Raw genomic sequence first — 14,634 nt, forward strand, 5'->3', positions numbered from 1 at the left:
TTGGTGTAGCCCTGCAGAGCTCTGGATCAGGCTGTGGCTTCTGCTGGACTTCTGCCAGCTGCCCCCAGTCCCACCTGTGTGTCAGTAGTAGGAAATCACCCTCCTGAGCTCCAGATGTGTCTCCCTGCTGGTAGAGGGCAAGTGGAAATGAGCAGGCCTTTCCATTCTGTGTCAGATGACTTGTCTGAAAACACTGGAAGGAGCTGAAAAGAGAATCAATGTACACCCAGTTCCTGTGTTTATTTGTGTGCTTATAGCTTGGCAAGGGAGGGAAGTGTGACTGTGTGAGGACTCCCTCCTCCTACCCAGGATGTCTCTTTTTGAATGAAGATTTACTCACACTAGTCTGTGAATGGCTTGTCCCAGGGAACTGGATGTGGGTTAGTTCTTTGGGAAGTTTGGCAGGTCAGAAGGAGAACATGGACAACCAGATTCTATTGAAACACCAGGAACTTGCATTCTGCCTCCCAAAACACCACTCTACGAGGGATGAAACACTTTGTCCTGGGTTGAGCATAGAATTTTCTGCTGTTCTGACAGCAGAGATCATAGAAAGCTGGTTTTGGGGTTTTTTGTTGATTTGATTTTGTTTTGTTTTTGTGTTCATTAGCAGGAGCAAATGCTGCTCATCTTGTTAGCTACTAATAGGCCAGGAATGCTGCATCCCAGCAGTGCTGGCCCCATGCCTGAGCCAGAGGTAATAGTCATGTTTTTCACTCAATTACAGGTGTACAAGCCAGTAACAGCACTCCTGCAAGAATCACAAAGCACCAGCTGGAATGTCTTACATGATTGAGACATAGCAAAGGTTTCCCAGCTTTCAGAAGGGGGAACAAGGAGAGCCTCTGAGTACATCTGTGTTTGGAGAGCAGGAGTAAGAGCTCTGGCCTCTGCTTTAGGTGGAGGGAGATGGTCTGGAGATGCTCAGTGCCAGGGAAATAGAAGAGCTGTGCTGTGGAATGTTCCAGCATGTCAGGTTCATTGCTGTTGAAAGGAGGGATTGCAGACATGGTCAGATGTTAAATGTGAGCATGTGAGGTGACTGGCCTCTCCTCTTGGAAATCTGTGGCAGGTGTTTACTGTGTGCATTATGTGACTGCTCCTTTTTATTTGTTTTGTCTCCTGTTTATTGACTTTTTTTTTAAAGCTTCTAATAGAGGTTCTATAGGTTCTAATAGAGTGCCAAATTTATATTAGGAATGGTGTAATCTTACAGTGACTGCTATAGTGTATCTTAAAGGGCTTCTAGCAGGGAAAGCCTGATCTAACACAGCAGGTTCTACTGCAGGTCCCACTTCCCCTATGCTCCCACTGGGTACCTTGTGTTTGAGGGCAGGGAGTCAGGGGGATGGAAAGGACAAGGAATCATTTGTGTGTGTCCAGGTCACCCTGCAGGAGAGGGGAGGAGAGGCTGCTCTTCTAAATTTGGAAAACAGCCTGTTTGGCTCTAGCTGTCCTAAGTTTGGAGAGGTGGAAGGATTTTGTTCTAGAACCTGGTCTCATTCTTTATTCCCTCTCTGACATTCCCCCCCTGAGCACTCTCTGGAACAGTGGGAGTTTATCCCCCATGTCTGTAAGGATTTTTTCCTAATATATGGAATAGCTAAGGAAGTAGTTTTACAGCCTTGTCTTACACTTAGAGTAAGAGTCCTTGCTTGGCAGCATTTGTAGCCTAAATAATGCAAGATAAAAGCAGAGCTGATAAAACCCAGGGCACAAATCGAATGAAAGGTTAGCAAGAGGGCACCTCAGACGTAAAACAAATTAGACACACTGAACTATTTTTTTTCCCTCGGGAATGGTTGATCTTAGTAATGTGGGGAGGGGACTTTGCTTGGAGGCTTGTGTTGAGTTTGCAGATCTGGCCAGAGCAGAGCTCTCTGCCCATCTGCTGCAGTGCCTCGGTCTGCTAAACCTGCACAAGGGGAAAGTCTGTGCAGCAAACAAAAGGCAGCTTTGACGTCAAGACCTGGGACTGTTGCCCTGACACTGGGAGGTGGAGCCCAGAAAAGAATCTGCAGCTAATAGGCTCTGGACTGGAGTGCACTTTGGCAGAGGGACAGCTACTATCCCTTCTTTCCAGGAATAATATTGTTTATTTCTATCTCACTCTCTGGCTAGAGTTACTTTACTCAGGTTTCACTTCACCTGTCTCTACCATAAAGTCATCAGAGCCCAGGAAAAATTGAATCTGCAGACTCTGTGTTCTCAAAACCCCCTCCCTGAAGAGGGATACGTCAATACTGCATATTTATTTTATTTCTTTGCTTTGCTGAGTTCATGACTGCAAATATTTCTTTGTACCAGCTTTTACTGGTACAATTCAATAAACACTTGCACATGCAGTTTGCTTTGTTTGTGTGTGGCTGCACCATGAGCAGATGCTTGAGCAAGTACCATTCCTGCCTGCTGAGGAGCAGTGGTGGCTGTGGCTCTGTGTGTGTGTGCAGGACTCACTGTGTGACAGCAGTGGCTCTGGTGTGCAGGACTCACCGTGTGACAGCAGTGGCTGTGTGTGTGTGACAGCAGTGGCTGTGTGTGTGTGACAGCAGTGGCTCTGTGTGTGTGTGTGCAGGACTCACCGTGTGACAGCAGTGGCTCTGTGTGTGTGTGTGACAGCAGTGGCTGTGTGTGTGTGCAGGACTCACCGTGTGACAGCAGTGGCTCTGTGTGTGCAGGACTCACCATGTGACAGCAGTGGCTCTGTGTGTGTGTGTGTGACAGCAGTGGCTGTGTGTGTGTGCAGGACTCACCGTGTGACAGCAGTGGCTCTGTGTGTGCAGGACTCACCGTGTGACAGCAGTGGCTCTGTGTGTGCAGGACTCACCGTGTGACAGCAGTGGCTGTGTGTGTGTGACAGCAGTGGCTGTGTGTGTGTGCAGGACTCACCGTGTGACAGCAGTGGCTCTGTGTGTGTGTGTGACAGCAGTGGCTCTGTGTGTGTGTGACAGCAGTGGCTCTGTGTGTGTGTGTGACAGCAGTGGCTCTGTGTGTGTGTGACAGCAGTGGCTCTGTGTGTGTGTGTGCAGGACTCACCGTGTGACAGCAGTGGCTGTTTCTACTTTGCGCAAGTGGCTCTGTCCTGCGGACAGAAGTTTTTTTCTGGGAAGTTCCACAATGTCGCAACACAGTGTGGTGACAACCTGATGTTCAGTGAGTTTGTTACAGGGATTTGATTGGTTCTGGAATTCTTTTAAAAGGCTCGATTTTTATATCAGTTTCAGGTTGCCAGCCTTTCCTGGGCAGACTGTACAAATTGTTGAGTCATAGATCAAACCTATGATAAACTGTTCCATATTTTCTGTTTTATTCATCTTTCCCTGCAGCTCAGGTCAGTGTGTGTTTGCCCCCTCTGCCCTTGGGGACTCTGTGCTTTTGGAAGTTGAGAAGCTGAATCCCAGCCTCTGGACAGGATGGCAAAGGCACCCTCAGGTGTAGCTGTATTTGGCTGCATATCATCCAGGGGGAGATGAAAGGGAATTTTATGACCAGCTTTGGAAAGCTTCCCTCCATAAATCTAATTAAGTTTGCCAGAGTCCTGTGAGTTGTAATCCCTGATCACTTGTTCTTTAGGTTGGCTGCAGGGAGCAACCTGTAAATAAGCACTCCCTCTGCTGCACTGGCAGTACTGCTACCCAGACTATAGAATTTGAGTCTTTTTCACCAGCTCTTGTTCAACCCTTCCAAGATTTAAGCTCACAAAAGTGCATTGCTCCTCTTTTTGTGTATACATACCTTACAGATGAGAAGTGTTGAAAATACTCTACAAGATATTAATGGCATAAGAGTTTAGAGCTCTGTCTGGTTTTGAGATTTTTTTTTAAGTCACCCCTTTAGAAGACATGAGTTCATTTTTTCCATATATGATCAGTTACTCAGGATTGTCTCTGGTAAGATCTGACTTGCTTTGCTATGTTGGCAGCCATTTACTTCCTCTTCCCACCTCAAATTCAGGCATGGAGATTGTCTGTGTCAAAAAAACCCAACAGTTTAAACCAAGTTTTCAGCAGCTCCTCAAGTAGGAACATTTAACAGAGGTTGTTTTTCCCTTCTGGTTCCTAGCACAAGCCTGTCAAGGATCTGCAAGTTTTCAAGCTTGAGTCAGAGCTGTCTCTGCTTCTCTTTGTACTTCCCTAATCTGAATTCCTCACTGTGTGTTGTAAGAGTTTCTTTGTGTGTCATTCTACACAGAAACCAGATCCCAAGAAACACTAAGAAGTTTCTTTTTAAACAGTGTTTCCTCTTACAATCTCTTGCCCCACTGTCTGATTGGGTGGTTGGCAGATGAGGGATTCTGCTCTTCCCTGATTTCCTGGAAGAGCCTGGCTGCAGGCTGAAGTGACCGCAGCAAGGAGGATGGGAGGGACTGGCTTGCAAAAAAGGTGGTGATGGATGTGTGTTCATGGAGAAGAAAGAGTTCTTGGACCTGATTTAATTTCCCTAGCCTTCCTAGGAAAGGGAGGAGAATGAATGCATCTCTACCACGCAGCACTGTTCCAGCTGCCTCCTACCCATCCATACAGGCACTAGCTCCATATTTCTGTGTTGAGCAACAGAGGAGATACTCCAGTCTGGACCTAAAACATCTTAACACTTATGCTGTGGTTTCTCACTCTCTTCTCCATTGCATTTAATTACAGCCTGTTCCTTAGAGCCCTTGTTGTCTCTATAAATTGCCCTGTGAGAAAAGAAGGTGTTTCTCTGGGTGCCACCCAGATGTTTCAGCAGGGGAGGAAGGAAAGGTGGAGCACTTGGAGACCCAGGAGAGGACTGGAAAGATGAGCACACTGGCTGGGTGCTCCTGATAAACTGATTGGCAGTGAAGTAATTAGTACTGGCACGCTGCCAGTGCTGAGCATTGATGCAATTTGCTTGGATCAGGCTTTCAAGGTTTTTTGCCCAAGTCTTGGTTACAGTAACCCCAGCAGGGAACTGCAGTTCATCACAGGAGAGGGGTGATAAACTGGTGTGATAAATCTCATGGCTGCCCAGCTGTGATAGGTGTAGCTGGGGGATGAAAAGTGGAGAATTTCTGAGTATTGATAAAGTCAAATCCTGGCCATCCAAATGCTGTTTGGAAAGCAGCTCTGTGGGGAATGACTCTATTTTAAGCTATCTGGGCAGAAAGACCTGCTGGGGATGTGTATAGAATTAAAATCCTGTGAGGTGAGCCTGGGTCACCAGTGTTTGCTGGAAAAATCCAGCAGTTACCTGAGTGCTGGCTGAAGGAGTTCTCCAAGAAATGGGCTATGGCTGTTTGAACAGACTTAGAGTTGGTGCTGTGCTTAAACTCTGAGAACCCAGAAGGACTAAAGAGGGATGTGGGGAACAGCTCTTCTTTCCTAGATGCTTCTTTTCTTGTACTCCCATCCCATGAGACCCTAGGGTACAAGGCAGGTGTCTGATGCTGTAGCAGTGATGAGCAACTTTAATCACCATCTTGAGGGGTAAATATTACTTATAGTTGTGCCTCGAAGGCTTTAGAAAGAGCACATCCAGAATGAAGAAGTAAAGAAGGAACATCTTGTTCAGCTGATTCAGTTGTTTTCTGAGAAAAGGTGGAAGCTCTGAGGTCCTCTCAAAGGCAAGACAAAGCAGCAGCACAAAGTTATGGAGAAGGAAATAAGGACAATGATTGATCAGGCTTGAGTAGCCTGTGTGTGTAGACTGGCAGCAGTGATGGCAGATGCTGTATTGAGAAGTTAACATGTAAAGGCAGAGTTATGTACTCAATTTGTGCAGTTTTGTTGCTTAAAAAGTGGAATTGCATAAGGGATTGTTTTTCTGGGATTTAAAATTTCACTGTTTTGGCTAGCAGAATTGGAGTGAAGAATAAGGAAAAATAATGGCTGGGTTTGTAAATAGAAAGAAAAAAAGGATGGTGGTTTTAATTTTTGGGGTGCTTCCTGCATCTTTCTTCTCCCATATCAGTAAAATCACCTCATGTGTTCTGCCTGAGAGTTCAATTTGCTGTGTTGTCTGTGACTTATTAGCAGTGTGAGTTACAGCAGCTGTAACTTAAATAGATTGAAGCCATTTTCTGTGGAACTGTCTATTGCATGTTTATCCCACACATACCAGACAGCATTACCCAATAGGTAATTTTCTCCTAGGATCCTCACAGTAGAGCTGATGAGGCCCAGCTCTACCTCCAAATAATTTTCCTTAAAGCTGTTGCCTGACTCATCTGATGCTGCCATTCTGCCTCTCAAAAAGGGGGCTCTGCTTTACATGATGTTGGTGCTGAGGGGGTTATGAACATGGTTAACCTTTTCACATATCTGGGATGAATCTGTAACCTATTTCACATTCCTGGACCTGTATTTTAGTCTCAGTTTTAGAGAGGACTGCTCCAGGAAACTACTTGGAATTTAAGGCGAGGAGCTAAATTAAGAAAGAGTGAATATAACTCAGTGTATGGATGGAGGAAGAGGAGCATCACCTGTCAGCTCACACCCAAGGCATTCTGAGACTCAGGGAAACTGTTTGCTACTCATCATTAGGGGACTGGTTGTCAACACATTCAACACGAGTAACTCAAGACTTGCCACCAGAAATGACAGTAGGCATGTTCTAGTTAGTATCTTCTGTGGATGGCAGCAGTAATCCATGGAAACCCCCCTGTCCTAAGGGCTGCAGCTTAAAAGCCACTGGTTAAGACAGCTGCCTCTGGTAATGTTGGTGTGTATTTTATGATGTTTCTTCTTTTCTTTCTGTGTCAGAAAGAGGCTTGGATCTGAGGGAAGTCAGGCTCTGCATTCCCATGGAGTCACTGTAGACATTGTGGGGCTGGGTCAAAGCCAGTGCAGGTTTGTCCAGAGTCAGTGTGAAAAGGTTTTCAGCAAGAGCTCCTGGCCTTCCCCATTTGGCATGTTCTGACCTCTCAAGGTGTCATGGAATGTGGATTTTTGCTGTTTGTTCTCCACTTGTGTAGCAAGGGATGGTTTCCTTTGCAGTTGTTCCTTCTGGAAAAGTGAGACCAAGTTATAGATCAGTGCCAGGCTCGCGGTCCTCTTGATTTCTGGCTGCTTCCTTGGCCACTACAACCAGGAAAAGTATTATCCACCAGATAGACCATGGGGCAGTGAAGAGTGCCGTTTGGGCTCTGTGCATGCTCAATGGCCTGATTTTCCAAAGCACATCTCAAGGTGTGCAAGTATTGAAGTTCCAGCCTGTTGAGGTTTCCAAGGAAAGAAAGCTGAGTAGCCAAGCCAGTGTTTCTTTGGATGCCATGGAAAAGGCAGTATTGCACATCACTTGCTTATTCCAGTTTCTGCCCACCCATTTAAGCTGGTGTGTGAGCACAGAGGCCCCAGGTACCTGCTTTCTAACAACACAGCTTATTGCTGAAATTCTTCCACACAGACCAGTGCCTCACTTGTCTGTGATTCATGGCTTGAAAGGACCAGTAGTGTGTTCTGGGATCCTTGTACAGTCTAAATCTTGACATTTTCTTCTTTTTCCTCTTGTGTGTAATAAATACTATTTAAGGAAACTGTTGAGAAGGATGTGGGATTGAAAGCCCTCTTTCTTCCAAAAGCCCCCCCTTCCAATATGTGTAGACAGCTGTAAATATTTTTCATTGCAGTTGTCACACTTGGTTTAAGATCCCAAAGGTGAAAGTCCAGAGTAAACTTTCTGTTTTATCCCAATATGCTTCTTTGACCTTATGAAAAACTAAATAAACACACAATATTGTGGCCTTGGGGACAGGCCAGGAAAAACGCAGTAAATGGAGGAATATCATCACCTTTCATGGCAGATGATTGAAGGAAAAGTATGTGCTGTCAATAGCAGGGAAATCCATTTAGTTTATTCACTTTCCTTCAGCTCCTGATTTTCATCCACCATGTTCTGGGTTTTTCTGGCTGTTACTTGTCAGCCAGGTGCTCAGCAAGCTTCCTTCTGTAAACTCCAAATGTCTGCAGCTAGATGCTGTGCTAGGGGAACCCAGACTCTGGCCAGGCTCTTCTCCATCGGCTTGGCAGAGTTTTCTTGAACCAGAGAAATTGCATGGGATTAGCTAAGGACTTGGTCCCAGCCATGTCTTGGCTCATGCTATAGCCATCTATTTATCTAGAAATAAATTTTAGAGCTAGGTGTGTGCTTGGCTGTGCATACAGCTGCTCGGAGCAGAGTTAGGAGCTGAGAGTTAAGAGTTAAGAGCCTCAGGCTCCTGAAAAAGCCTGAGGTAGAAAAGGTGCTCTATAAAATGAGGGCCCAGGGCTGCCCTGCTTTGTGGTGCTTGTGCATAACTGCCCAGCTGGTACTGGAGGTTATGCCCAGCCTGGATTGCCTGTGTTAGGCTCAGCCCTCGCTGTTGCATGGCACATTTCCATCTTGGCGATATTTATTATCGCTGATGTTTCCTGGTATAACGTGTGCTGACGCTAGGAAGGATTTTCAGTGTGATACCCAGGCGTGGCTGCTGGGCTGAAATTACTGAAAGCTGAGCTATGGCAGGGCCAGGGGAGCTGGGGGAGAGGTGGGAGCCGCTGCTGCCAGGGCAGACAGGCTGCAGCTGGGCTCGTGTGCCCTGCCAGCACTGAGAAAAGCAGGTCAGAACAATCCTTCTGGGACTGACGTGAAGCAGGAGAGGGCAGTGTCTGGAGAGCTGCAGGGTCTGTTCGGTGTATTTCTCCCTGCTGCCACCCTCCCTCCCTGCCTGTGCCGCCCCCCCGTGTCCCGCTGCCGGGGGAGCGCAGCCCCGGCGGTTCTGGGAACAGCTCGGCCCGAGGCTGCAGCCGCCAGTTCCGGGAACCGCGGCCCCGGGCCCTGCGGGACGCTTCAGGGAATTCTCGCTGCCATTCCAAGCATGGCAAAAGAGCTCGTCCGGTGACCTGAGGCTCCCTCGTGGCCGGGGGCAAAAGCTTGGAATGGGGCCACGGCAGTGGGAAGATTACCAGAGACTGGAGGGGCTGGAGATTTATGCCCCGCTCAGCTCTTTACTACAGAATGTTGTTTGGCTTCTTGAGGGATCCGGAGAAGGAATTTGCTACATAAGAGACAGCAGTAGTGACCACAGGAATTTAGAAAAGGGATATGGAGTTAAAAGGTCAAAATTTCCCGCCATCAGTCATCATCTCCCTGGTAGGAGTCGGAGAGGGTGCCAGGAGCTCAGACAGAGATTTAGGGACCCTGAAACATCCCACAACCACGTGGCCTTGAATAAGTGAAGCAAGACAGACTGAGTTCCACTGCCTGGTGCTGCTGTCCCACACTTGTGCTTCCTCAGTCCTTGGCCTGTCCTGGGTTCAGGCCTCTGCTGTGCATTCCCTCCTTCCAAAGCAGGAGTTGATGGGAGCTTTTCTCTCAAGCCCTGCAGAGCTTCTAAGGAAAATACTCTGCATGACACTGACAAATTAATGTTATTTTTGCTGCCCACTTAGAATTTTAAATTATTTCACATGCTGCTGGCAGCCTGGGAGGAGTGAATTTCTCACAGCACTTGGCTTTAAACACATCTTTTACATGCAGTTACTGAGTTGCTTTGGGTTGGCTTCAAATTAGCAGGGAATTGAGGAAGTTTTTAAGTTGGATATTGGCTTCCAAAGCACTTTTCTCAGTCACTGTAGCAATGCTGCAGATAGTGCCTGCCTTCTCAGATTTTGGGTAGGGCACATGTGGAGGTGCCTCTCCTGGAGAGGTGAGCTAACCTGCCATGAGCTGCTCCCAGACAGGAGGGAAGGACTCATTTTCTACCCTTCTGGCCAGACCAGATGAGTCCCTAGGCCTTGACTTCATCAGTGCTGTGAGTTTCATTGTGATGTTATCATTTTGCACACTATTTCCAGCCTAATCCTTCTCTTTGAAGACCTGTGAACTCTCTACCAACTCTGACCCTGAGTTTTGCTGCTCTTCTTTGACTTGGGGTGACCACTACAGCTCTGTCACATTGTGCTCCAGTCAGCAAGTGTGCTGTCCTCTGGGGCTGTTTGTTCAATGCCACCAGCTTTCCCCTAGACTTTAGTGCAGACTGTTTCTTTTCTTTAACATTTAATACCTTTCTCAGGTATCAGTCAGTCTCCAAGCCTCTTTGTCCCCATTTATTTATTGTGATTCTGCTTCTAATGTTTGATCAGACTTTGATACTGCTTTTGCATCTTTCCTCCCTCTTTGTTCTTTATTTCCTCTGTATTTTTCCACTGTGGAGAAACTTCCACAAAATGAGAGCAAACAAAGTCTTTTCAGCCCACATATGCCCTGGGTTTGGGAAGAAGCATGTGTTTGTGGGGGAGGCAGCTGTTCTTGCACTTCATGCAAAAGACCTTAATGCAGTCACAGGATTATGAGGCTGGAGTTGCTGTTCCATCAAAGCCATAGCAATTTCCTTGTTGCCTTTCATTTTCTTAGTCTATTAGATGTGTTTGGTTTCTATGAACAACTGATTAAAATGCATAAGACTAGCTCTTTATTAAGGTTTTATTAACATTTAATTTGCTTTTCAGTTTTTGGTACGAGATCAAAAGGCTTAGCTCTTTCCTAGAAAGATAACAAAAGAGTTGCAGTGCTGTGCTAGGATAATGTCCCTCTAAGAACTTCATGTGCTCTGCAGGGACGTGGGCAGAGACCCCCCCCCTGCCATCAGGGTACATGGGGGGAGGGCAAAGTGGGGATCACAGATCCTGGGCTCTCCAGGTGCCACAGGCAGAAGCAGCTCTGCCAGCTGCACTTGGAGCATCCTTCCTGCCCATGCTCTGCAGGGGGTTCTCTTGCTTCTTGCTCACCTGGATACACCTGAAATCCTGAACTCAGCCCCTCCAGTCCACCCTCCCTCAAGCCCTCTCCCTGCTGTGCTTTTATGCCACAAGGGTGAGTGATGGGCAGAGGGTGATTCCTTGGCACAGCTTCTTCCTGGTCTCCCCAAGTTTTTGCTGATGTAGTTGATGCAGGTGCTAGTGAATAAAGCTGTTGAAGAAAAAATTGCCTCTGAACTCTTCAGCTGGAGTCTTCCTTTCTCCCCATACAGGTTCAGTTCCCTTCTTGTTACTTTTCTGTGCAAAGTCCTTCAGGAACCAGGAGATCAATTATATTTGCTTGCTTTGTAGATGCTCTGCTCTAAGGGAGTTATTCTCAGTTCTTTCAGAGCATCTCCACTGAGCCTGAATGTAGCTAAAACAGCAGAAGTAGCTTTTCTTTCATGTTTGTGTTTTTCCCTTGTTCACCAAATATTCTCCTTTTGGATGCAGGCATGTGTTTAAAATACACAGGACTGCTTGGGTTTGTGACTTGTTGCTTTGCTGCAGCAAAGAGACAGGGTGAAGCTGAGAGGACGCCAAAAAGTTCTATATGAAAATGGGGGGAGAAGATATTTTCTTTCTTTGCTCATTTTCCTTTTCTGCAACTGATGCAGGTGCTCCAGGTCATTATTCTCTCAGTTATCAGCTGCTGCTCATGTGGATAGACCCTGCATTTCAGCTGCTGCTGACTGCCAAGAAAGAGAGGTTGTTTGATGACAGAAACTTCTTGCTGTTGTTGGAGATCAGTGGCAGAGAAGAAGAGCAATTATATTGTTTGTCTGTGAAGTCTTTGAGGGATTTTTGATACATGCATTGTTGCATTTTCCATTGACTTTCCTTCTAGCAAAGGTTTGCTTTGAAGTTTGCACGTAACTTGTTTGTTACATGCGTCTGCAAAGGGTGAAACAAGTTTCAACTTTTGTGGCTGCTTGCTTTCAAACAAGCTGTGAAATGATTCCTCAGAGGAGCTGTCAAGGAGTTATTTTTTTTATGAATTTGTTACCTAATCTGAAGGATAAGGAAGATGTTCAGCTTAATTCTCCTATGGGAAACTGGAGTCCTAAAGCAAACAGATCCTCCCCCTCTCTAAACACACAAATTTATTGCTATAATGCTTCCTTTGTCCCATAAGAGAACCCCTTTCTTTCAGATATTAAATGCAGAGGTAGTTCCTGCCTGAGCAAGTTTCCTTGTGAGTTATGAGCAATTCCTTGGATTGGGACACTGAGCATGCCTGTGTCCCCTGCAGATTGGACTGGCTGCCCACAGCCCTTTGGCTAACTGGCTTGTGCCATGGGCTGCTTTGGCTCCTAGGGTAAGGCAGCTTTTCCACTTCTTCCTCTGGGGTGTTCTCTGTGCCACTCCTTCCTCCTCTGGGGTGTTCAGTGGAACTGAACTGATTTGCACTGATTTCAGTGGACAATCCCACTTGCTGGGCTCCATGGAACTGCTGCTGACAGGCAGGGCTGGCACACCAGGGAGAGTGGAGCAGCTGGAGCCAAGTGGGAATAGTTACAGTGGAGTGTTTAAAGACTGTCCTGGTCTCTGTGCTGTCCTAAAGAAGGTGCAGAAGGCATGACACTCCCTGCCTCCTTAGCCAGGGAGACATCTGTCCAACCTGAAATTAATGCTGTCCTTGGAAGAGGGTTTTCCCTGTTTTCCCTGGCTCCTGGGTAGGGTTTGGGGAAGGCCTGTGCAGATTTCTCACTCAGCAGTGGATAGGAAGCTTCCAAAGGTATTTACAGCACCATATGGCTGCAACATGATGTAGTGCCAATGTATTAATTCCCTCCTGAGACTGTGTATCTCTCCCTCTTTGTTTGCCTCCTTGTTTGTTAGTTTATTCTCCTGTTGCAGGAGACTGCCTGGGAGAAGGCTGAAGGGAGTAGAAGCAGGTGAAATGTTTAGAAATAACACAATTTTCTGGAATAAGGCATTAGCAGTTGTCCTATCAATGCTTCTCAGTGCCAAGGGGATGTTTAAGCAGCTCAAAGGCTGTACAAACCATCTGTGATAACAGTAAAGGGCAGTGCAGGGGCCGATGCCCCACTGGCACAGCCTTCCCTGACCCCACAGCTGGAAACACTGAGCCCCTAAAGCTGCCAGGATGCAAATGGGGGGTGTTTGCATGATTCACCCCCTCTGTGTGGCAGGAGGTGCTGCAGTGGCACAGCTCAGAGCCATCTGCTGCAGCAGCCTGCAGCAGGAGAGCACACACCACTGCAGCTCCACAAACAAAGGCCGTGTGCTCACTGTCCTTGGCCTTTCTTCCCCTGCTTCACTGTGTGATCACCAGAGAGGGGTTTGCTCAGGGAGCAGCAATTCCTGTCACAGGATCAATTCTGAGTGGATTTTTGCCCCACAGCTCTCTCTCAAAGTGTGTGAGGCTTCCATCTTACCTCCTTTCTGGGCACTGCTTCCCAAACTGAGACCCCCCCCCCTTGTCAGTGTAAAGTGCAGGCCAGGTGTGGTTCCTTCCAGACTTCAGGGAAAGTTCATTTTTGGCTTTGTGTGCTTCCCTAGGCAATATTTCCAGCTGATCCATCTTCCTTTCTGTGTTTTCTGTGTTTCATAGAATTTGCTCTTAGAGCAAAGCAGTAGATTTTGGTTGGGTGGAGTTTTTTCTTTTTTTTTTTCTTTCTTTTTTTTTTTTTTCTTTTTTGATAAAGCTGTTCAATTTTATTTTCCTTAGAAATGCCTCCCTCGGTGCACTGATTGGGCGTGTGGCAGAGGAGGGACTGCTGTCAGCATGGCTCAGTTCCTGGAAGAGCTGAAGCGCAATGGAAATGACCCCAGGGAGCAGCAGGCTTTCCACAGAAACCTGATGGGGGAAGGGCTGCCTGAGCCTGCACGGCTTTCAGAGCTCATTTAGCTGCCTTTCTGCAGCCTGACAGGGAAAGGAAGGGAGTGACAGCGTTACACATAGCTTCAATCATCAGTAGGGTCTCAGTGCTGCATCCTGTGCAGTGAGGACATTGGCCATCCTTCTGTGGTTCTGTGCCCCCAGGCACCCTGTGGGTGCTGTCAGCATCCTACTCATCTTCAGAGACCTAAAGGCTCAGCAGATAAATTTGTCCACTCCTTTCTTACACTAGAGATTTGTAATTCTACATCATATTCCCATTTGTATGATGTTTTCCTTCACCTTTCACTATTTTACTTGCACTGTTCCTGCCTCTCTGCTTTTAAGGAACAAACATGAATTGCAAATTTTGTAGCTGTGATTTAACCTTTTTCCTCACTTGTACTTCTGGGCTGAGTTGGTGGTAGGGCCTGGACTGATCTTTTTGGATCAGTCATCCCACAGATGTTTTGATATTTACAGAATCACTGGTATCTTTTTTTATCTGGACTAAATATCTGTTGCTTTGTGCTTGAGGGTAACCAGGGAAGACGGGAAAAATATGCCTCAATCCTTATGGCAGGGGCCTAAAGGAGTTCACATTAAATGAAAAATCTGCCTGTGTTACAATCTGGAAATAAGATAGCAGTGGAAGGATCTGGAAGCTTCTTCCCAGCCCAGCTTGCTTTGGTGCAGTGTCCTGTGGGTGCAGCCCGAGGCGTGAGCAGACACAGGAAGGTGCTGCTACCTTGTCACACTGGACCTGCCATGGAGGAAATCACTGCTTTGCATGAGAGCATTCCTGAAGGCTGCAAACCTTTGGATCCTGTGGTTTCAGCTGCCCTGAGCTCAGGAACTTGTCTTTGTCAGGGAGCCAGAGGAAACCAAGGCAGTGTCTGGATTTCAAGGGCTCATGCTCTGTGTACTCGGTGTCTTCCCAGAGGCTGATTTTATGTAACTCACTGAAATGACTGAATTACCTTGTGTCTGAAACTGAGACCAGAACATGGGGGATCTGGGGCACTCTGAGGTGCAGGGATTTGCCACCCTCCT

At 46.9% G+C, this 14,634-nt stretch overlaps 1 long non-coding RNA gene across 1 annotated transcript in view; it reads left to right on the plus strand.

Moving 5' to 3' along the window:
* Nucleotides 1-14,195, plus strand: part of LOC132078368 (uncharacterized) — a 32,945-nt gene extending 18,750 nt beyond the window's left edge. Inside the window, exon 2 of the long non-coding RNA XR_009419256.1 lies at nt 13,432-14,195. This is a non-coding gene — a long non-coding RNA (uncharacterized LOC132078368). The remainder of the gene's footprint in view (nt 1-13,431) is intronic.
* Nucleotides 14,196-14,634: the final 439 nt, after the last annotated feature.

This window comes from Ammospiza nelsoni, chromosome 11 (assembly GCF_027579445.1).
Source record: "Ammospiza nelsoni isolate bAmmNel1 chromosome 11, bAmmNel1.pri, whole genome shotgun sequence".
NCBI lineage: Eukaryota > Metazoa > Chordata > Aves > Passeriformes > Passerellidae > Ammospiza > Ammospiza nelsoni.